Consider the following 25,013-nt stretch of genomic DNA (forward strand, 5'->3'; position numbering starts at 1 on the left):
TGATGCATGGCCGAGTTTACAGGCAGTTGTTACACATTACAGGGATGATTGATTTTTAAGTATGAGGTTGTCAAAAGCCAACTTCATATCCAAATTTACAAATGGATAAAGCAAGATTTTTTAAGTTAAGGGAAGCTTTCTATTATTACCCGATATTGTTTCAGTTCACTGGCTGGGCTGCATGCATGCTCGGTGTTATTATTAGAGCTTGATTTTTTCTAATTTAATTTCACAGCGGTATGAGTGGTGAAAAATATAAAACAAAACAAAACAACACAGCGCTCCCCACTCAATTCTTGTTATTCATTACATTACATTGCAGTCCCGTTCATTTAGGGCAATACCACTGAGTCTTCTTTTGCATTCCATTCTATTTCATGGCATTGTCCAGTTTATTCAGTCTGGCCATAATTTAGTTCGTGAAAACTTCTTGAAACGCCCTACATTTCGGGAACCCAGAGATTGTCAACATGTTTACTCCATCCGACTCTTCAACATTCTGTAATTTTATGCTGATAAAAGATTTAAATTTCAGTATGAATATCTGTTTCACTATCTTCCTTCTGGGAAAAGAAAGACGATAATGCTGGTGCTGCTAGGTTCACATGTTTGATGTTAAATGAAAGAGCTCTGATTACTACAGGAGGATGATGTGAAAGCAGAGGGTGACTTTCTCAGGCTGACTGATGATTGGCCTCTTGTATCTGTGCATGCTGCCATCTTTTGGAAATTCAAGCTTGACAAGTTCTTCATCCTTTTGGAAGTATAAAACTCTTCAACTTCCACAGATGGAGTACAATTAATTCCCTGAACTTTTGTTGTCTGTTTTGCTCTATTTCTTTTTGATGGAATAATAAAAGGCGAATCATGTTCCTTATCAGATAAATGAGATATAGATCTTCGAGGTGACTCCTTCGATTCAACAACAGGTCCTTGAGAAAGTGTTAACCCCTCTAAATGACTCTTATCCTTGAGTTCCAACATATCCATTGGCACACCATGTTGCTCATTGCAATGCCGTTTTCCAAATCCTGCTAAACTCAATCTGACCAGCTTCTGCTTGAATTTCTTTGTTCTCAAACTTCCCTGTTTGTTTAAGCAAGTCCATGCAGATGCATTCACAGAACTTGGGAGTTTCTCCTCCATTGCAGTTTCATGTGTTTGAATTCGAGACTTGTGCTGGGGTATGCATTCATTTAGGCGATTAGCTGGTGAAGCTTTTGGAACCTGAAAAGACAAAAACTAACATCGTTTTAAATAAAATTAACTATCATATCATATACATTTACAGAACAAATGTTTTGGTGCCCACAATTTGCAGAAATAAATGAAACAGTGACCTTTCAAAAGGGATAGGCTCCTTAAAACATTTGCATGATTGTAACTAAGACACTGAGATTGGGATTAAAGGGAATGTAAAACCAGCAAAGATGATACATGCTAGCGAACAGCCTTATTTCAATTCTACAATTTGTCGACATAAAATTATAAAGGCTGGAAATCAAATAGCATACCTTAACCTTTATGAGAGTATGAAAATGCGAACTTTGGCTTGCTCCTGTGAAATCACCCAAACTGGACCGTTTGTTTTTCCTCATGCCGTGTGGTTGGTCAAGCTTGACCTCAAAAGGTGGGCATTCCTTCTGCTTTTCCTTCTGTAATAATGGTGGGCATTCATTTTGCTTTTCCTTCTGCAAAAGAGGCTGGCATTCCATTTTCATGTTCTGGGAATTCTCACGGTTACTTTCCTTCGGATCTATATAGCTAATATATTTTTTGGCCGCTCGGTAAAGAGATGTCCGAGGTTGCCTCCTTATATCACTGTCATTCCATTTAAAACTATCCAACTCTAAGGGATTAGCATCATCCAAGGCCAACTGTTCTGCAGTACTGTGTTCCAAATCCTCCAGTGTGCGAGTAGGAGCGACATATATCTGCCATTGAACGCTTCTTCCTTGCCTTCATTTTATGTTTTGTAAACTTGGAACTTACAGTTTTCTCCTTATTTGGTTCGACAGCAAGACAGTGGTCCATGTGAGCATTTAACGCCGTGTTAGAAGTTGAGGAAAATGTTCTGCAGACTGGGCAGACGTTTATCAACATGCCGCCATCTGGTATGACGCTTCCGGAATTCGTAAAATCTTCAGTTCTTCAAGGTTCTGCTTTGCCTTGCTCGACGCTGTGCTCCCGCTTTCTGACTTCTTTCTGACCACGGTTTATTTCCTCCTGAGATTTTGTTTCAGATGTTGTTAACATCTTGTTTACTTGTTTATTGCATGGGGGGAATCCAGTTTTTACATCCGACGAAATCTCAGATGGTGGAACTCGCTTTCGCCGTTGTTTAAATGATATTTCTGAATTAGCGCGCTTAACCCTGAATTGCCCGTCTTTTTGTTGAGAAGGCCGATGAGTCTCGGTCTCGGAATCCTTGTATTCAGTCTTACCTGCAGTTTTGGGTTCCCCATCTCCCTCGTCTCCTATACACACGATTGGCCTCGCCCTTTGCCCTTGCTTGTCTTCTCCTGTGAATTCCTCAACTTCTTCTGCTTTGTTTATGGTAACATCGCATCCATTTCCATTCCGTGTTACCTTTGCATCTTCCCTGCATGTTGTACCAGAAGCTTGGCCTTCTAAAGATACAGGTAAGCACTGCCATGGTGTCTCGCTTGTAATCCTTCCATTATTTATAAGGTCCGACTCTTTCCTTTCACCGTCTTCATTTTCATGTAGAGCAAAATCATTGTCATGGCCATGTTTTGTATCGTTGTCAAAGTTACCTGAGATAGAGCTGAGATTCTCTCTTTCTGTATCCTTCCCATAGCCCCGAGCTTCGAACTTGACTTCCTCGTCAATCAGATCTCTAACCGAATGAACAGGTTCCAAAGGTGGCAACAATGGCTTTCTACCATTTTCCAGGCAAATTTGCAGATACTTCCGTGAGAACGGCCAGTTCTTTCCGATATCATTTGATCGAAGCATCGAAACGTAGCCTCTGCGGCAAACAACCAAGCATATTGTTAACCGCACAAATATCCAAACAATAATTATATCTACTCAATTAATATCACATGGAGGTAAATTTTAAGTCTACGGTTCCTAAGATCTCATCCTGTGATTGTCGCTGCTAGAAGAATGTAAATCTAGCACAGCATGGACACATGATTTCTAGGATGGCCACAGACGATTCTCTAAAGATCTTCTAACAATATCTCGAACTGTAACAGACTGCTCTCAAGATCTTTTAACTCGATATTCTCAACATCTTCTTACTCAGTACTAGGTCCAGCTAGAACTAAAATCAATCATTTCTTAAAGGATATAAAAGATCTATGTGGAGGCCAGATTTTATAATCATACAAGCTGAGAATTTCAACTCTATTTAAGCTCATATAAGGTACAGTACATTCTCTATAGTAGTAAAAGCTATTCAAAAAGGCGAAAAAGTAAAATTCTGTTGGAGCTTACAGCATGTAGCCGTATCGAGTTTGAATTCATGTAGCCGTATCGAGTAGGAAGCCAAATGAGAAGAGAAGAAAGGCAAGCAAAAACTGGTCGATTGCCATGGCAAAAGCTTGTCTGGTATTAAATTCAGCAAGAAAACTGATCATTCTGTACATAATTTGCTATATGATCTACCTATTTACAATGCTACACATATCCTTTCATCCCCCACTGAACGTAAAAGCACCAGATGCATTTCACAGACACAAAGGCCAAAACATGTCAAACTCAAACCAGAGAACTGATCCTTCAATCTATAAAAGGTCCTTTCTATTTATTTACATGGCTGGAACGTAATAGATCTCTGACATTTTCCAGATTAGGCCTGCATGCATGCACGTTGAGAACATTATTTACTGTACAAATTGTAGATACCCATCATATCACATTTTGACAGTTACAGCCAGTCAAGCAAACGATGGGTTTTCCTGCATATATTCTCCTCTTAGTCCACATCAATAGTGCAGAGATCTGCCATAGAGAAGTCCCAGGTTCGCCTCAAGCAGTTTGATAGACATTACAAAGTTACGGATGCCCGAAGTATCACTCACCAAATAGTTGATCATCTCTTTAGAACAGAGGAGCAGTAAGTATAAATGGACATGAGAAGCCCAGCACTGAACATCTCTACCTTGAAGATCTAGCCTCAAAAAGGGAAATAAAAACCCTGTTTATTCTTTTTTACCTGTCCACAACAATCAATTTCTTGCCTGACAACTTAGAATCCGAACCAGAGATGCAGCAAAGCAGCTTTACAACGTTGGTATGCCTAATCTTTCCTAGAAGCTCTATCTCTGATTGAAATCTCTTTTCTTGGACAGATCGTGGGTTCTCGTTATTCCAGATCCTTTTCACAGCAACAATATTACCATTTTCCAGTGCCACCTTGTAGACTTTGCCAGCATGTCCACTTCCAATAACATGATACTCTGTCAATCCATTCAGAATGTCTGACACTTCATGGCTTCAGAAACAGCAGTACCTGTTGCCCTTTGTTTAGAGTTGGAGTGGCTTTGCTTGGGGCATAAAAGCCAACTCCACTTTGGTAGCATTTCATTTGCCATTTTAGGAGATATTGGAAGAAAATTAACATATATTGATGGACTGAAAAGTAAAATATATTTCTCATTTTATCATCTGAGATATCGATCACCTTAGGAATCCAGATTATGCACCATTTCTAAATTTCTGTCTTTAGTGAAATCTTTTGACTTTACTATGCTGTAGTCTAAATGTGCTATGAAATGGTCCTTTTCTGGCTGCTTAAAGTAGCAAGAAGGGAAACCAGTATTTTTATCCCAAAATCCAGCAAGAATCGTTTTGGTTTTGATGGAATTGCACATATCAGATGTTAATTTTTACAATCTGTTTGCAGTAGAAGTGTTAAATTTTTACAATCTGTTTGCAGTAGAAGTGTTAAAGGGTGCCAAATCCATTTCTGCATTAAAACGAACAATTTTATTGATTCAAACTTGCAATTTTGACAAAGATTGACTGGCTCGATTTGGCTGATGGCAAACTGGAAAAGGATAAAAACATAGTGTTTAGCCTTCTTCCTTTGATATTCCCCTCAAAACCACTTTTGTGCAGAACAACAATAGAGAATGACAAATGTTACTTTTGTTTTGTTTAAGTTAGTCGATTGTGAAGTGCATTTCCATGTGTGGGTTTTCGTTCTACAACTAATGCTTTTGCATGGTAACTTTGGAAGATTCTCTCAGTTTAGGTGAAAACTTAAAAGTCAGAGCCAATATTGGTATATGGAATAGTTACCTTTGTACAGGATGATATTTTTTCTTAATTTAAGAGACTAATTGTATGTCATGATGTTGATCTATATTATCTCTATATGAATATCTGTCATATCTATGTTTAGGAAAAGCGTCTTACAATTAGTTAATGTTTTAATTGTAGTGTCAACCTGCAATGTAAGTGATTTGTTTTAATATTTGCAAATCACAAATTTCGCCACTTCTCAATTACCATGTAAAACGCTGTAATTTACTTTTTATTTAAATATGAATGGTTTGGTTTTGGTTTTGTTCTTTTAATATCAAATCCACTGGTACGGGATAGTCATCGTGGTTATTGCCTTCATCACTAGTGAGCTTTATATATGCTTGCCTATCTATAGAGATTTCTTCCTTTTAATAATCCTATCGGTCTCTCTTTGTACCTTTTGGGACAATTGCTAGTTTATTATTCATTGCTCTAATCTCATTTTTCTAAATTGCCACAAGCTTGGTCTCATGTAATGGGATCATAACCTAGCTTATTTGTGTTGTTATGGTAATCACGTTGAGCGCTTCCCTTAAATTTTATTAGCTTATTTATTATTCATTGCTCTAATTCACTAATTTTGCATTTAGTATTTTAATTAACAATACGTTAATTAATTAGGTTATACTTAAGTGTTGTTTATTTATTTATTATTCATTGCTTTAATTAATTGAAATGGTTATTAATTTTGCATTTGGTATTTCAATTAACAATACCATTAATAGTGAAAGCATGAATACATTAATTATATTAATTAGGTTATATTTAAGTATTGCATTTTTTCTTTCCATATGATTTATTTAAGTTTTACTCAATTATTTTATTATAATATTTTAATTTATTATAACTTGAAAGAGGGTTAAATTAAAAATTTAATAAGTTATAGTAAGTTATGATTAATTTTTCATTTTGAACATTAAAAAATTTCATATTTTTGGCCTTATGGCAACCTCACTCTTTCACCAAAAGTTTTTTAGGTATGTGGCTCTTTGCATTACTAGCCCCGTGCACAGTTTGTGTACGTCAAGCACAGTGGGGGATCATGGAGGGGGGGAACAACCTCTCGTATCCAAGGGGGTCATAAGGGGGGTGGCAACCCCGTTTGTTAGACGGATAAATCTCGCTTGCTGACAAGAGCGATCTCCCTAGATCCGAGATGGAAGCTAGAAACAAATAGACAATCAAGCTAATCCCTTCCTTGAATCTATCTTTTCTTGAATCATACGCTAACAAGGTGAGAAATGGAAATTCATACCTTATTACGACATGCTTGATAAAAATCCCCCTTTGTGCTTCAGTGCAGCTTCTCCATGCTTGAATCTAGACCTACACACATGGAAGCAACAAAGGATCAAAGGTATATGTAGCATAAATGATTCAATAATTCAAACTAGTGATCAAGGAGACTAGTAACAAACATCATTCCAATGGACAAATATAAGTAACATCATTTCAATGGAGAAAGATTAATAACATAAAACATCCATGAAATCATCAATTAATCCATTAAACAATGTAGTGAGAAGAAATGTTTGTTTGTATTAATTTCATAAACATAAAGGAGCTACAAAACATGTGCCTTGATGTTGTGAAGCTCCTCCCATTGATCTCAATCCTCTCCAAGAATGATAAGCTATCCAACATGATTACCCCCACATAAACTTACTCTCAGTAGCCTCCCTCAATTCCCCCGCCTATGGCTTGATTAATAGGCCAAAAGGAAGTAGTTTGAGATCCTTAGTCCAAGGATGAGATCCACTAAAAAGGAATAAGGGCTCCTTAAAGAATGGGAATTATTTCCATCAAAAATGAGGTTAGGCTCGAATAAACATGAGTTTGAGGCTTTCTATTGGGAATGATTCGCCCAACAATGATCTCACTTTTTATTGATTTACCTACGCATTTTTTGTTCATAAACAAAGCGCAATTCTGCGCAGTTTACAGTGGAAGAAACTGCACATGTGCGATTTTTGTTCAGAAAAACTGTGCAGATGCTCAAAAGCAGGGTTTTGTACCATGAGATCCAGAAATTCCACTTTATTCAAGGTATATAAGTTGTTGACTTGCAAGGGAGTGCTTCATGACACTTGGATGGATGGCGGGAGATCCAATTTTGATGATCAGTTTCCTAATGCGACAATATGACGTGTAACAGATTGCCCCCTAAAGTGAAAAGTCAAAAAAGTTTGAGGATTGAGGTACTTTATCATATCAAGGATTGGATCAAAGATCATGGTTGGAAACCTGCAACAATCAATCAAGGATTACAATGCAATATAATAATCATCACTGAGGTAGGCATTCCCATACTCATAACATAAAAGTCTTAAAGCACAGTACGGAAATACATCATGTCAAAGTATATATAGGATGGACGCAACCATCAAACATAAAAATCTTTGTATAGTCATGAATACAAAACTCCTCACAACCTGGATGGATGAAACTAGATCCAGGGTCTTGATCTCCATCTCTCAATCCATAGTACGAATCTAACCATGTGAGTAAATGTCTTGAAGTCGAACATGGCAGAAACCACTTGATTACCAGTCAATGATGTGAACCGTTAACAAGTGTGAGAGAAACCACCAATAATGACAGTGGTTCTCAAGGTACTTCCAATACAATCTATGAAGTGCAGATAAGTGATCTAAAGTCGAACACTCATATAATCGTTCAATCAAAGGCCAATGATGAGAAGTTGTCGTCGAAGGCGAGAAACCTGCCATTAAGGCATGCAGGCATCAAGGTACTGAAGGTCTCTAGATAAACCTCCTGGATAATGAGCTGAAGTCGATAGGAAGCTACCCCTCGTAGGAAAGCCTATGACACAAAATAAAATGTTAAGTTTTGGAAAATAGTTTGCAAGGACTGACCCAGGGATGTCCAACGTGATTGAAGGCTGCAATTTGCAAGGTAATTTGAACTGAGGTTTAGACTTCTCTTGAACATATTGGCTACATGACAAAATGACTTGGCAACATTTGACTCAATGATAATACCCAAAAGCAACTGAAGACTTTCAATAAGGTTTGATTAACTGTGAGACAAATGGATTCCCCAACCCAAACAAATATATGACGGAGTTCCATGTTCAAGAGCGATATATTGCCCAAAATACAAGAAACGAACTTTTCTTCTCAATTTTCCCCCACCATTACTGGCAAGTAACTCTTTATTTTTTATAAGCTTGAGGAGGATAACATATGCTTGTCCAGTAAGCTCATCCTTCATATGAGTCCATCAAAGCATTTTTCATGAACCCTATGAAGGAATGGTTTGGTCTCGTTATGCTTAACGAGTCCTATACTATTTAATTTTTTATGAGTCCAGTAAAGGGGTAACTCAATGTCATTTTCTTTTAAGAGTTTGAAAAAGACACAAAAAGGAAACTCATTCAGTTCTTTTACCGTAAAATTTTAATGAGCCCGGAGAAAGTAAAGCTCAATGTTTTTCAGTTTTAGAGAGTCAGAAGAAAAACATAAGTAGACTCCATCAGGTTCTTTTTCGTAAATTTAGTCTCTCAAGTCCAAAAAAGGATAAAATAATACAAGAGAGAACTCTATTGACCATGTTTGATCAACGTATACCTTTTTCGTAAACAATCCTAGCTCAGTCTGTAAAAGGGGTAAACTTATATTGAGTGGACAGTTGTTCATTTACTTTTACGAGTTCGAACAATCAAGTGCTCAACAATCTTTTCATGTTTTTAAGAGTCTAAAAAGGGCTTAAAAGAGGACTCTATGGTTTATTTTTTTCGTAAGCTTTAATGAGTTCGAAAAAGTGATAAAAATATATACTCTTCTTATCGACTTTCAATTTAATTAACGAGCAGAAAAAGACGGAAAGAACTCGACATTTTCATGTACGTTTTACGAGCATGAAAAGATAGCAGAAGGAGCTCTAGATTTTCATGAGTTTAACGAGTCTTGAAAATAATAACCGAAATGGACTTGAGATAAGTTTCATTTTTACACAAGCTTGAAACAAAGCAAAATTTTGCTTGAGGATGGTTTCATTTTTACTGAAACAGAGAAAATTGTGCTTGAGAGTGGTTTTCATGCCCCCGGCATAATGACTGCAAGGGAACATGCCCTCCAAACTTCATTTCATTCACCTGAGTAGACTGCAAGTTACTAATAGGAGGATGAAATGAAGGATTTTTTACGAGATTAGAAAGACTTGACTTAACATTTATGAGATCTAGTTAAACACTAAACTCAAATAGGGGAGGATTTGTTTCATTTTTTGACGAGATTGACACTTAAAAAGAACTATGCTCATATAACCTATTTAATTTTCTTTTAATGAGGTTGACACATGAAAACAACCATCCTCAATGAAGAGTTGTTTCATTTTTTAACGAGGTTTACACAGTAAAAGAACTATCCTCATGAGACCTATTTCATTTCTTAACGAGGTTGACATAGGAAAAGAACTGTCCTCATGAGGAGTTGTTTCATTTTTTAACAAGGTTGACACAATAAAAGAACCATCCTCATAAAGAGTTGTTTCATTTTTTAACGAGGTTGACATAGTAAAAGAACTATCCTTAGAAAGAGTTGTTTCATTTTTTAACGAGGTTGACACAGTAAAAGAACTATCCTCATAAAGAGTTGTTTCATTTTTTAATGAGGTTGACACAGTAAAAGAACTATCCTCATAAAGAGTTGTTTCATGGCTTCCATATGGAAGAAACACACGTCAAGGGACACCCCTTGATCATGGCTTCCAAAAGGTCTTCATCAGATGGAAGAATAGTTCTCTGGAAGGAACACATGTCAAGGGGATCAATAGGGATAAGAAAATCGTATTCAAATGCCCCCATTGATGTTTTGACCATGTCAGCTACCAGATCTAAGTCAAAAGAAGTCAAGTAGACAGTGAGAGGCTCGCTTGCATCAGTAACTGAAAACATGGGATAGGTTGCCACATAATTAACCTGTGGCAGGGTAGGTACCACTTCCATGTAAGGAACATTCAGGGGTGTCGGATGATTGGTAGTTAAAGCAAGATCAATGTATGAAAGCTGATCAACCGTCATAATGTTTCCATTGTGAGGGAAAGACGTCACGTGAAAGAGTATCGATACGACAGATTTCATGGCATAAACATAGTCTCGCCCAAGGAGAAAATTGAAATCTAAAGGACCTTGGACTACCATAAGATCAATACATACAATTTTACCTTCTAGAGTAATAGGTAACTTACGAAGGATCCCTAAAGGTTCACTAATGGTTCTATTAAAAGCTAACAGATTCTGTGACAGGCGCAAGCTAAGGAGAACCCAAAGCTTGCCAAGCAGTCGAGGATAAAATACTAATAGAAACACCTTCATCTACATTTGTGTGTCGCACATTCTTACCATAAGCCTTCACAATGATTTGGAAAGGGGTGGAAGAAGGAAGACGAGGTTCTATCAGTCTACTCCAATCAAAAGAAATAGCCTCATTACTTGGATGGGGTTCAAAAGCAACAGATGAAATGCCCCCATGTGTAGAAGAATCTGAGGTAACATGAAGAACCTGAGCGGTATGAATTTCACTCTCTAAAGGGAGAGTGGGATCGATTGAAGATGGAATCAATTTGACCACTTGATCAACAAATAGTCCATCAACCTGAGTGATACATGTTTCACCCTCCAATGGAAGAGTGGGATTGACTGTACTTGGATTTAGATCAATCACTTCATCAACTAACGGTAGATGGGGAGAAAGTTTACAGTAATTAGTTGGAAGTTGTTGTTGTGAAATAGTAAGTTTTTCCAACAATTTTAAGGCTTCATCCATGTGAGGGAAAAGGTGACTATGATGACTCCCTTTGCATAACCTATAAGGAAAATTGACCTTAATCTTTTTCCCCGAAATCTGAGAATCACAGGTTTATGGATCAACAGTAAGTTGATGAGAATTATTTAACCATACTTCCAAAACCTTAGGAATACCAGGACAATTGATAAGGAAGTGGTCACCCTTACAAAGATTGCAAGGGTATTTGGGCTTACAATGCATTGTAGAAGTTCCCTCAACATTACCCATACTTACGGCCAAGGTTGGTTGGTTGAATACTTTCTTATCTTTCTTCTTCTTCTTCTTAGTCACCTGGTTACTGGAATCAAGGCTTTTACCAAGCGAAGAGGAAGAAATGGAGGAGGAAATGTTGGATGAAGAAGGTAAAGGGTCAACAATAGGTTGGTGATGTTGAGATGGTGAACTCGGTTGAGGTGAAAAACTTGGTTGAGCTGGTACAATTGGAGTATTTGGAATTAAAGAAGTTGAGAATAGCCATACAGGTAAACCTATCGTGAAGCCGGGAAGTGACAATGTAGCCACATAAGGAGGACTGGCATTTCCAAGATCAGGAAAAGGATTAGGATTCCCATTAAAAGGGAGGTCTTTATCGGTAACTTCTGACATTGTTTCCATTAGATTCAATCCAAATAAGTTTTTATTATTAAAAAATAAATAATATTCACAATCCACGCCTAAGGTCTTGTAAAAAGTAAAAACAAACAAAGTAACACACGCTAAAAAATCTAGGGATTCAAACCATACAAACTCACCACACAGAGATCAATATTTACTAGTTGGTGACGAAATCCAACGTCGCAGAGATCAAAGTGAAAATCTTTATAGATATGAGCATTTGGAACTAGTTACCCTGACGAGTAACTTCTCTTATGGCATCTTGAGCAAAGATTACCCTCCAAAAAGTCCAAGTGAGTCTAGTCAACGTTTGTTCCAGGTACAACAGGACCTTCCCTCTGTCATCACCTTAGGTAAAGCCCTAGGATTATGGTCACTAAGTTTACCAAATACAACAATTTTACCTGGGGGGACAGTCGTAGATTAGACGTACACACAAGGGCAGAGTAACAAAGCTCAATCCCCTTGAAATCTCATCAACGTGGTTAATTGGAGGTTTACTTTCAAGTGACCCCAAGTACCTTTCGACACCATTGTAATACGTGAAAATCACTCTATCATAGCCAATGAAGTGGGTATGATCACTTCACCAGATTCGACATGATCTCGTGCTTAACTCATGTATAAGAAGAGCTTCCCAGAGCAAAACTAAAATAATTGGATTTCTCTCCCTAACTCAATATTCTATTGTTTATCTATAGCCTTGGAAAGTTTACTTCCTTCCCGATTCCAAAGCCCTACACTTAAGCTATTGTAGATGGCAAGAGCCCTAAAAAAATGTAAAATTCTAGATGAATTTTAATTAACGTTGTATTATTAAGTTGTTCTTTACTCAATAGGTAATGAAGGTGAGACTCATGATGTTATGACACGACTCAAAATCTCTAATGCATCAAATATGAAATTTGTAATATTTTCATTTCGATAAATTCTAGCTAGAGTAAGTAAAGAGGTTCTTCTTTAAAATATTAACTCCAAAATGTACCACTTCTAAATTTTCAATGCAATCCAAAGCTCTGAGTTGCCAACCACGCAATGTAATCTATGCACAATCTACCTAAAAACTATGCAAATGTAATCTATGCACAATTTTTGTTCATGAAATGAGAATTCTAACCATGCAAATGTAATCTATGCAAGAGAATTCTTCAAAACAAACACAAGATGATTACAAATCAGTGAAAGAACAACAAGACTATTTCCTTTCACTAAGGCAACTAAAGAATCAATCAAGAGTAAGTAAAGGAAATTGGGTTAAAATTCCAAAGATAAAAAATAATAACACTCAAAGGCAATTAACACTTAGACACAATTCAACCCCCCACCCTGAGGGAGAATTTTTTTTTGCTAAAATGAAAGGAAAAACATACAAGAATTGTTAAGAAACTAAGACAAATATTTGAGAAATGACCAAAGGAATTCAAATTCAAAACACCCAAAGAAATCATTAAAATGAATATGCTTCAATGAATGTTATGAAATCGACGCTTAAAGTGTAATCATGATTAAACTTCAGTACTTGAATAAAAATGACTCCTGTTTTTAATGCAGCACAAGAAGCACATCTCATCAAAACACTAATTCTTGAGAAACTCTAACTTTCAATCCTTGAAAATGGACAAATCTCGAGAAAACTTCTTCACAACACTCAATCAAACACACAGAGACTGAGTGGAGGCATAGACAAATGTAATGAAACTTAAAAAAAAAATCAAACTTTAATGAAAGGAAAAGCTATTTTTTCCAAAAATTCTCCAAGTATGTGCAGGTAGACAGTGTAGTAAAGTGTGCATGTGCATTGTTGCTAATGGTAATCTACGCAGATCTGCGTTCTGTTTCTAAACAGAAACCGCATAGGTCGAGAAACTTAAAGAAAAAAATAAAAATAAAAAGTATCTAAACTAATAAAAAAATTCGAAAGATCATTAACTTGTCAAGACTCAGATAAAGATATCAACACAGGTTCGAGAATAAAAAACAAAGAGATGGAAGAGAACAGGACGTTCCCCAGTATGGTCGCCAATTTGTTAGGTGGATAAATCCCTCTTGCTGATAAGAAGAATCTCCTTAGATCCTAGATGGAAACTAGAAACAAACATACAATCAAGCTAATCCCTTCCCTGAATCTATCTTTTCTTGAATCACAAGCTAATAAGGTGAGAAATGGAAATTCATAATTTATTACAACATGCTTGATGAAGATCCCCCTTTGTGCTTCAGTGCAACTTCTCCATGCTTGAATCTAGACCTGCACACATGGAAACAACAAAGGATCAAAGGCATATGCAACATAAATGATTCAAAAATTAAAATTAGTGATCAAGAAGACTAGTAACACACATCATTCCAATGGACAAATATAAATAACATCATCTCAATGGACAAAAATTAATAACATAAACCATCCATGAAATCATCAATTAATCCATTAAACAATGTAGTGAGAATAAATGCTTGTTTGTATTAATATCATGAACATAAAGGAGCTACAAAACCTATGCCTTGATGTTGTGAAGCTCCTCCCATTTATCTCAATCCTCTCCAAGAATGATAAGCTCTCCAACCTAATTACCCCAGCATAAACTTACTCTCAGCAGCCTCCCTCAATTCCCCCACCTATGGCTTAATCAATATTCCAAAAGGAAATAGTTTGAGATTCTTAGTCCAAGGATGAAATCCACTAAAAAGGGGATGAGGGCTCCTTGAAGGATGGGAATTAGTTCCATAAAAAATGACATTGGGCTTGAATAAACATGAGTTTGAGGCTTTTTGTTGGGAATGATTCGCCCAACAATGCTTTTAGATCTCACTCTTTATTTTTACTTTTTATTGATTTACAGAGCGTAGTTCTACACAGTTTACAGTGGAAGAAACTACACATGTGTGAATTTTGTTCAGAAAAACTGCGCAGATGCTCAAAAAAGGGTTTTGTACCATGAGATCCAGAAATTCCACTTTATTCAAGGTGTATAAGTTGTTGACTTGCAAGGGAGTGCTTCATGACACTTGGATGGATGGCAAGAGATCCAATTTTGATGATCAGTTTCCTAATGTGACAAAATGACGTGTAACATCGTCCTACCAAGGGGTTGAGGCGAAGAACCCTAGAAAAAAAAATTGATGCATTTTTGCATCTATTTTTGGCAATTTTTGGTAGCTGGTTTTTGCTTTTGGCAATTTTCTGGTGCATGGCGGTTCAATTCATGGTTTTCTAATTCCAATTGAAGAATTAAGTTTTTAATCTAATTGAGGTTAATGGATTAAGGGTTTTGGATGCTACGAGCATATATTGTATTCTGAATAATGAAGTTAATTGATAATAAATATTAGAGGTGCAACTCCAAACAATTTGTTGGCTTTCCGAATTTGGGTTTCCAAGGTAAATATCTATACATAACATGCAATTGTCATTGTTTTACTTTTTTTATTATTAAGAATATGTGTATATAATAACATAGTGCCATAATGGAAAGATATATAATCAAATCAAAACCTAAGTATTAGTAAGATAACATGTATATTATTCCAATGATTTTTCATTATTGTTTTCCAAACATGCATTTACAAACTTGTTTGTACATGAGCATGGGAAGTCTTGAATCCTTGGGAGATACATTCCTTCTCTACAATCTTGGAGGAAATTTAGATCAACTACCTTAAATGCAAAGATCTTATCCTAACTATATGCCAAACTAGTAGAATGGTTTTGATTAGATGCTTGAAAATATCATATTTTCCTTCAACACTTAACTTATGATTTCTAGAAATATTATAAAGAAGTTTCCTAGTCTAGAACTTAAGGAATTTAAATTCACACGTGGTGCTATTGCATCAAACTGTTAGGGTACAAAATTTGCATGGCCTTTGAGTCATGGTTTCCAATATGTTGCCATGTTGGAAATTATTCTCCTCTTGGATCCAAAACTTGATTTTATTATTGCCCACCTACTTTACTATCATGTTGCCACATTGTTTCTTCATATAACCTTCTAGGATCCCACACTTTGTCTTCTTGTTGCTTTGTGGAAGACTTCTTGCTTTCATATCTTTCTGCACCTACACAAAACACAATAACTTGCTTCTCTTTATGTTCATCAATCTACCATATAATAACTTGATGATCCTCCTCCTTATTCTTTGCATATGCATAACCTATTGCCTCCTTCGTATATACCTTCTTTAGAACCCTTGGTTTTTCTGCAACGTCTGTATAGTTTTCATGAACATTGGGCTTTGCTAGCTATTCTTCCATAAAATTTAACTCCTGATCATACTCAATTGGTATTGCATCTGAGTGTTGTCCTTCTTCTTAAACACTTGTAATCACACACAAATTATCAATTTGTAAACTTTGAGTCTCTCTTGTCTCTTTGGATGATTTCTGCATTTTCTCCTCATATTGGTACAAATTCTCTAAATATTTCATGATACTTTTACCCTGAACCTTATTCATATCCCCATCTTCCTTTCCCAGCATAACTCTCTACTCGATTTCACAATAAGTGGACTTCCATCTCCTAATGCCTACACTTAGCTATCCTAAGTGTTTCTTATGATTTAATCTATACTTTCACCCTATGTATCACCTTCCTTACATATAATTGCACAATAATCCATTTAACTCTCTTTTTTAAGCTTCCAACCATAACTTTGGTTTCTTCTTTCTTCTTCTTATTATACCAACTCCATTAAAACATTAAGTCTCTCCTTTAATTTAATTATCTCTTTTTCTTTGGCCGACTCATTATTTTGATTATTTACTTTCACTAAGCTCTTCATTTTTTTGCCCATATTCTGTCATCTATTCATTGTACTATTGAGAAATCAATGCTTACAGGAATTAGGGTTTGATTCCTCTTTCTTGATAATTACTTGTGAATTATGTTGGCTTCTTTTACTTCTTTATTAGTTTATCTTTCATCAAGAAATTACCAAATTATATGTATATAAAGACCACAAGAACAAGAGACACAAGATGTAGGCACTCAACCAGAGCAAAACCCCTTCAAGGGGAAAACCCAATCCAACTCTTCCACCAGTAGATACAAATCAAGATGAGACAATCCAAGACCTCTTAGACCTAGACAAAGGCCTCCTCCAATCACCAATTTATCCCTTCCTTCCAATAGATGATCCATGCTAACGTCTCTAAGTGACAGCTTCCTAGTAGCAATTAGAATCCAGAATTTCGGCCCCCATTAGCAGATTTTTGGCCCCCAGCTACAGAATTTCATACCCGCAGTAAATTCAGAATTTCGATCCCAGTGACTGCCCAGAAACTTCACTCGTGTGAGAGATAGATAACCCAAGAACTTAGTTTAGGTCTTGCCAACTTCTTTTGTCCTTCTCCAATGACTTCGCTCTCTTTTATGCTTCTCTTCCTTGTAGATCGAACTTGCTTAATGAGTGCTCCAAATAGGTCAAACTGCCTCTCTATATATATCCTTTCAACCCTTCCTTCCAATAGATGATTCATGTCAAAGTCTCCAAGTGAAAACTTCCTAGTAGTAGCTAGAATCCAAAATTTCAACCCCCACCAACAAATTTTTGGCCCCCGGTTACATAATTTCAGACCTGCAGTAAATTCAGAATTTCGATCCCAGCAACTGCCTAGAAAATTCACTTGTGCGGGAGATAAATAGTCCAAGAACTTGTTTTAGGTATTCCCAACATCTTTCATCCTTCTCCATCTACTTCGTCCTCTTTTCTATTTCTCTTCCTTGTAGATCGAACTTGTTTAGTGAGTGCTCCAAATAGGTCAAACTGCCTCTCTATATATAGCCTTTCTGCTGGGTCTAATTACCCTAATGTGGGCCGACTTCATGGGGACAAGGTCGACTTGGTGTGGAGGTGACAAAACAACCTTTTTTACTCAAAATTAATTATTTTTACATGATACAAAAGCCTAAGAACGGTCTAATAAAAATGACAATGACTCTATTGACTCAAGACAAAACCTAGAAGCCTTCAATGGAGGCTTTGACCTAGAAAACATTGACCCAAACATGAAAACCATGCTTTAATAAGTCAATTTATTTAATAATAAAATTCATTTTTCTTTCTTTTGACAAATACAATTATGAAGATCGACACTAGTTACATTCTTCAACATGTACCTTCTTCTAATTTCAATGTGCTCATCATGCTCTCATTGTGCTACTCATATACTAGGTCTTTAAAACTATGTCAAATTATTCTCCCTTCAAATCTACACTCTTATAGCATACAACTTTGACTTGCTATTCAGCTTAGCATTAAATTACTTTAAGCTTGTTCATTACTATGAAAAACTTCAAATTCATATAAGTTTTTAATACTATAATTACATCCTTTTATTATTTTTTAAGTAATGAAAACTCTTTTCCCATACAAATTCATCAAACTTCATGCACATGAAAACCATCTTATGAAAAAATAAGATTTTATATTTTTATAAAGAACCCAAAAGTAATACCTTAAACATGCTTTTATGACTTTATTGCTTTGGAGTGTGGCCAATCCACTAGTGCTTTCACGTTTTTCCTTCACGATGCTATCTTAAACAATTAACATGACGAACATAATATTTTTTTATGGTGTAATACCACCAATCAATTCCCTAAAACTTGGAATAATGGTTGGAACAAGTGCGGCTTGATAATTGTTGTAAACTACTACCTGCAACTTTGAACCTTCAACATTTGGCTTAACGAAGGTGCACAAGAATCATACCTAGGTGTGAACGATTCAACGTATAGTTTCACACATTTTAAAGTATATAAACCTTTCACTTACCATAAAGCGTGTAAACTCCACACACTAGTCTCCCGGTTATGGTCCAACGGTTAAGTGGGGAGGTTTGGTCCTCGCATGTTTTGTGGTCCAATCCTAGGTAGGACTATGTACACCTGAGAGTTGCTCCAGATGCAATTTCTTTAGTTGAAAAAAAACCTCCACGCATTGTAAAGATTGACACCCTTTGAAGCTTGCAATGACCCCTAAGAACAATTTACTTGTATACAATTTGGTATTCTCCAAATCAATTGCAAAGCAACATGACACAAATACCCTATTCTACATGTGTTAATTTTTTTCTGTGGCTCAAAATTGAAAACAAAAATAAGTCCAACACCCAATTGTTATAGTAATCAAAAGACAACTCCATGCATTCAATTGCATTCAGTTACATCAATCCATCCAGCCATTATCTTGTATTGCAAAGACAACGCCATGTTTTTTTCAAAATCGAAATTTGAATAGAGAATTGATTCTGACAGCACATAACTCAAGCTTTAAAAAACAAAATATTTTACTTGATGGAAATGCTAAATACCTTTTTTTCTCCAGGTGAAACAACGCTAAATGCCTTGACCATATTTTTTTCAAGAGATAAAAAACCAACTATTTTTTATTAGTAGAAAAAAGTTTACATGTATTCAAAAATATTTTTCAAGCTATAATTTCATTTATAATCTCCATTGCCTGAAATCTAATGAACAAGTTCTAGATCGAATTTGAACATAGATATGTCTATATATGTGCATCAATCCATACTAGAATTCAATTTATATAACATAATATAACTAAGCCATTTACTTATAGTTGGAGATCATAAAACAAGTTGCCCCTGCACATTTAAATATTTGCATATTACCACATTTTATGGCCATGTTCCAAAAAAATTGTTTCAAAACATAACAAAAAATTAGCAAATGGATACTTCAAGTTCACATGACATTGTCTAATTGATGCATATATACCTAGAGTCCCTCATCTTGTCCTTGAAAAAAACAGTGTAGAATATACTCCCCAGATGTTGATGTAGACCTTTTTTGGATAGCTCATCAACAACAGTGTTCTACTCACGATATATGTGGGAGAAAGTCAAATCCAGGAATTCCACCTAAATCTCTTTGATACTATGCAACTAGTTTATGAGCTTGTGGTGTTCAAAAGTTGTACGACCCTGAACCCAATCTATGGCCACCTTTGAATCTCTGAATACCACCAATTTGTCGATGGAAAGCCATTTTGTGCAGAAAAGTACTCCCTAAAGAGAAATCACCTATGCACGAATGTTAGTACACTGACCATGTTGAAAATGCAGCAAGAAAATCTCAATTTGACATTTGCCTTGGTCAAACTAGAGAAAATTCGAACTTCTATTTTAGCAGAAATCTTGGAGGCAGTTAACTGAGGTGACATGACACTTGTCACTTAGTTAACTCAATTAATTCAAACTAGGGAAGTTGAGTTCAATTCAACACAATTGATTGCTAATTTGTAGCAATCTATTTCAGTTAAATTGAGTTATTTTTAGTTAAACTAGTTCTAACTATCAGAAGAACTAGTGTAGGTCAAGTTGTGGAAGTGGAACTTCAACCACACTCAGTGATCAACCAGTTAGCTAATCAATCATCCCAAAATAATTGTTGCATGCGGAGAATTCAAGCTACTCAGTTGAGATGGAGATTCCAAGGTAGTGTACTATTAGTTGTAGACTATTCCCATGTGTACAGGTGGTGCATGTAGTTAGAGGAAGGACCTAGAAGAATTGTACAATTCAATAGAGGGAATTTTCTAAATAATAAGGGTTAATTTACTCAAGGAACAATGTAAGGAAATAAGAGTTTGGAGGGCTTAAAAATAGGCTAAGTGTTGGCTAGAGCCAGTTAGTCAGGCAGAGGGATAGACTATACACTTGCAGGGTGTGTTCAAGCTTGAGCAAGCATATGTATTTCATCTCTATTCTCTAATTAATGCAATACAAATAGGAAGGGGTTTTGAGTAGTTGCTTTCCCCTAGATAAATCTATGTGCATGTGTGATGTTTCCTTTTGCATGTCTATGATTTGTGTTCTAGATGGTGAATTAACTTTCGTAGATCAGTAGAGTAGCTTTGAGTCTTGTGATTTAGTAAATTTCATGAGCAGTTTCGAATCTACACATTAATTTCTACATGGTATCAGAGCAGGATTCACAGTAGAGCAGAGATTTCAAAGTTGTTATTGCAGGAGGATCAGATTTGCAGGATCAATTCTTCAGAGCTAGAAGGATGGATTTCTATGGACTAAGACTCGAGTATGCCCTTGAGGGAAGCTCAAATTATGTTGCTTGGAAATACCACATGGAGTTAGTGTTGGAAGATAATGGGTTGAAGGAATTCATTGATAATGATATCCTGAAACCGACAGCATTTGATGCTTAGGATCTAGCAGAATGGAACAAGTGTGTAGCCAAGGTGAGGAGAATCATATTGGAGGGAGTACAAGACCATATTGTCTCAAATCTCCATGGGAAAGAGACTTTGTATTCAATGTGGCAAGCATCGACAGATCTATTCTAGAATAGTAGTCACCACGGGAAGTTGGCGCTCAAGGATAAACTTCGAAATATCAAGATGTAGAAGAACGAGACCATTCTACATTACCTTAGCAGGTTCACACAATGTCGTGATGAACTTGGTCAAGTTGGTGTTATTATATAACATGATGATTTGATAAGCATATCCCTTCTAGGCCTCCCTAAGAGCTGGCAAAACTACTAAGATTCGGTGAATGGGAGGGAGAAACTACCAAATTGGGAATGCCTATGGTCCAATTTGGTACAGGAGGAAATAAATCAGAATACCAGAGATGCAACTTCATCCAAGGGTGAGGATGGAGAAAAGTATGCCTTGGCTGGAAAGGTGAAGAAAGGAAAAGGGAGGAAATCCAAATCCAAAGCAAAATCTAGTCAAGGGGGAAAGAAGAAAGACTTATCCAGAATCAAGTGTTTTCACTGTCATGAATTTAGGCACTATGCCACGAAATATCCACACAAGAAGACAAGCAAGAAGACCTTAGGAGGAGGAGTAGGTGAATCTCTGGCTTCATAGTTCGAGCTTGAATTTACTCTCATTGCATGAATGGCCAACACAATGATAGGGAGTGTGTGGTACTTGGACAACAGTGCCTCATTCCATATGACAGGGAATAGAGATTTTTTCAGTGATTTGGAGGAGAAATATCTCTATATGCACATCGAGATGGGAGATGATGGAAGGTACAATGTGACTAGGATTGGTACAGTCACCTTTCAAAGGGAGTCGAGCTCCCCTCTTAGACTCAAGGATGTGATGTTTGTTCGGGTCTAAAGAAGAATCTGGTCTTTGTTGTAGTTTTAGAAGACCGTGGTTATGATGTGATCTTCAGAAAAGGAAAGGCATTCCTAAGACGCATAGCCATGGGACATGTAAAGTAGATCAAGGTTTGTGTGAAGAACTTGTACAAGCTAGATGTGGATGATTGTGATGCATTAAGCACAAAGGCAGAGAAGGTGCAAAGTCGCAATGTCAGTGAAATTTGGCATAAAATACTTGGCCATTTTCATCATGGTGCTTTGAAGATCATGTAGCATATAACCAGAAGCCTCCCTGAAGGAGCACTAGAGCAGCAGGATACATGAAAAGGGTGTACCTTGGGGAAGTTCACTAAAGCTGCTTTCCATTATTGGGACAAAAAGGCACATACAATCCTTGAAAGGATCCACTCTGATGTTTGTGGACCTTTCTCGACAACGTCCACTTCTAGGCACAAATATTTTGTCATTTTCATTGATGACTTCTCTTGGGAGTGTTGGATCTTCTTCGTGAAAAATAAGGATGAGGCGTTCTCCAAGTTTGTGGAGTTCAAGGAATTGGTTGAGAAATAAACGGGAAAGAAGGTGAAGGTCCTCAGGAGTGATAATGGAGGTGAGTATGTGTCGAATGAGTTTAAAAATTTATGTGCAAAATAAGGCATTCAACGAGAGTTGATAGCACCAACCCACAACATAATGGGGTGGCTGAAAGGAAGCACCGCAACATTATGGGAGCAGCAAGGGCGATGTTGCATGACCAAATCCTACCTTTTCACTTGTGGGTTGAAGCATGCAACACAACGGCCTATTTGTAGAACAAGAGTTCTCATCAGATTCTTGGCATGATTACATCGGAGGAGGCTTTCTCGAGGAGGAAGTGAGATGTGTCACACTTCAAGATTTTTGGAGCTTCTTTTTACTACCATGTCTCCAAAGAATCAAGGAAGAAGCTAGAGTCGACAATAGAATTGGGGGTATTTGTGGGTTACACAGAAACTCCCCACAACTACCGTGTGTACTTGTCATCCCTGAGAATGACAGTTGTGCGAAGGAATGCAAAATTTGATGAAGACAAAGCCATGTGGTGCTCTCTTTAGAGATAGCTTCAAATCCCACTCGAGGAGGAGCTTTTAGCTCCAAAGGAGGAGCCTCAAGATGTTGTGCAGAAGCTAGAAATTGAGGAGCAGAGAGTGGAGACAACCACTCAAGCATAACCATCCAGAGAAGGTAGGAAGAGGACCAAGGAAGTTGAGATACTTGTGCAGGATGTGAGGGAGAATGTCAGTGTCCTTGAAATTAACGCAAGCAGAGAAGGTCACCATATCGGTACACTAGCTACATGGATCTAATGACCGAGCTAGTAGAGACTGAGCTATCCTCTTTCGAGGAAGCAGTAAAGCAACCAATATGGGTTGATGCAATTGTGGAGGAGTATGAATCCCTTGTAAACAATAGTGTTTGGGAAGTGGTCCCAATACCAAAAAACAAATTAGTTGTGGGTTCAAGATGGATCTTCAAGGTGAAGCATGCAACACACGGAACCATCGAAAGGTACAGGGCCAGATCTATGGCCAAGGGGTACTCTCAGGTTAAAGGGATTGACTATGATGAGACATTTTCTCATGTAGAAAGGTACTTATCCATCAAATCAATCCTTTCTCTGGTTGCATAGATGGGGTAGAAGATCCACCAGATGGATGTGAAAATAGCATTCCTCAATGGAGTTATTGAGGAGGAGGTGTATATCAAGCAACCAAAAGACTTTGGGACTTTTGATCGAGAGTCTCATGTGTGCAAACTCAAGTGAGCGTTGTATGGTCTCAAGCAAGCACCCTGTGCTTGGTACACCAGGATTGATTGCAATCTCACTGGTTTGGGCTTCACCAAAAGCGACGCAGATGCAAACCTCTATCATATTTTGGTAGAAGGTAATTGTTAATTATTGTCTTGTATGTTGATGACTTGATTTTGACTGGTGATGAGCAGTTGATCATATCTTGCAAGGAGGATTTTGCAAGAGAGTTTGAAATGAAGGACATGGGTCTCATGCACTACTTCCTTGGATTGGAATTATGGCAAGGTGATGGGGAACAATTTGTATCGCAGGGAAAGTATGCCAACGAGATACTTCAGAGATTCCGCATGGATAGGTGTAAACCCATGGAGACTCCTCTAGCGATGAAGTGGAGGAAAGAGAATGCCACTTCAGGCGAGGAAGTGGATTCTATTGTTTACCGACAGTTGGTGGGTTTGTGAAAATTCCAAAATTGGAATCCTATTGCAACATCTGGAATTTATTCTTCTAATTGTTAATTATTTTAACAATTTATCTCCTACAACAAATATCAAATAAATCACACTACAACCTTCACAAATAAAGAAATAATAGCGTTGGAAACTGAGAAAATTTTAGCACACACACAATAAAAATGACACTGTTATTTTTGGACAATTGTCCCCGGAAAAAACCCAACTTGGGAAAAATTGTGCAACAACTGAAGGCTTTATTATTAAGTAGCAGTGAGAAATTTTGAGTACAACAATCTGGATGTCGAAACTGGCAATCCTACAGAGAAAAATATTGGCAAAATTCTAGTGAGGAGTTTTCCTCACCCCACAGGCAAATCTGGGCTTTGACTGCATCTCCAAGTGAGTCATCCAAACTACCTCTTCGCTGGCTTGCGTCACCCTAGCGCAGTATCTACCATGCTCAGCCTAAATCAACTACTCTTGTAGTCATCTTGTTTGCCATTGGCTGAGAAATTGTCTCTCCGACCTTTGGCAACCCTTTCCCGGCCTCTAGAACTAAAAATCGACTTCTCTCTAGCAAAATCAAACTGCCCTCTAGAGGCTTCTGTGTAGCCCTTGTGTCAGCCTCACTATAGTACTTCTGCCTCTCTAAAAATGAACTCATTGGATCTAGAAAACTTCCTCCAACATCACTTTCCCTACCCCTCACTCTCTGCTTTCATTTCTGGCTCCTCGACAACTATTGTTGCTCTCTGGAAATCGATCTGCCAAAGAAATCGAACTTCTGGCATTCTGGTGTATCTTCTCCAAGTGCCCATCGACTTCCTCTTATAATCCATTGTTGGAGAACCAACAACCAAGACTAAATCTTAATCAATGGATAGGATCATCTTGAAGTCGATCTGTGTGAGTTTCTAGACTATTCTCACCTTGAATTAATTAATTCTGATTAATTAATCAT

This window comes from Pinus tabuliformis, chromosome 4_1 (genome assembly GCF_031772625.1).
Source record: "Pinus tabuliformis cultivar Carrire ecotype Pingquan chromosome 4_1, CPIR1, whole genome shotgun sequence".
Taxonomy (NCBI): domain Eukaryota; kingdom Viridiplantae; phylum Streptophyta; class Pinopsida; order Pinales; family Pinaceae; genus Pinus; species Pinus tabuliformis.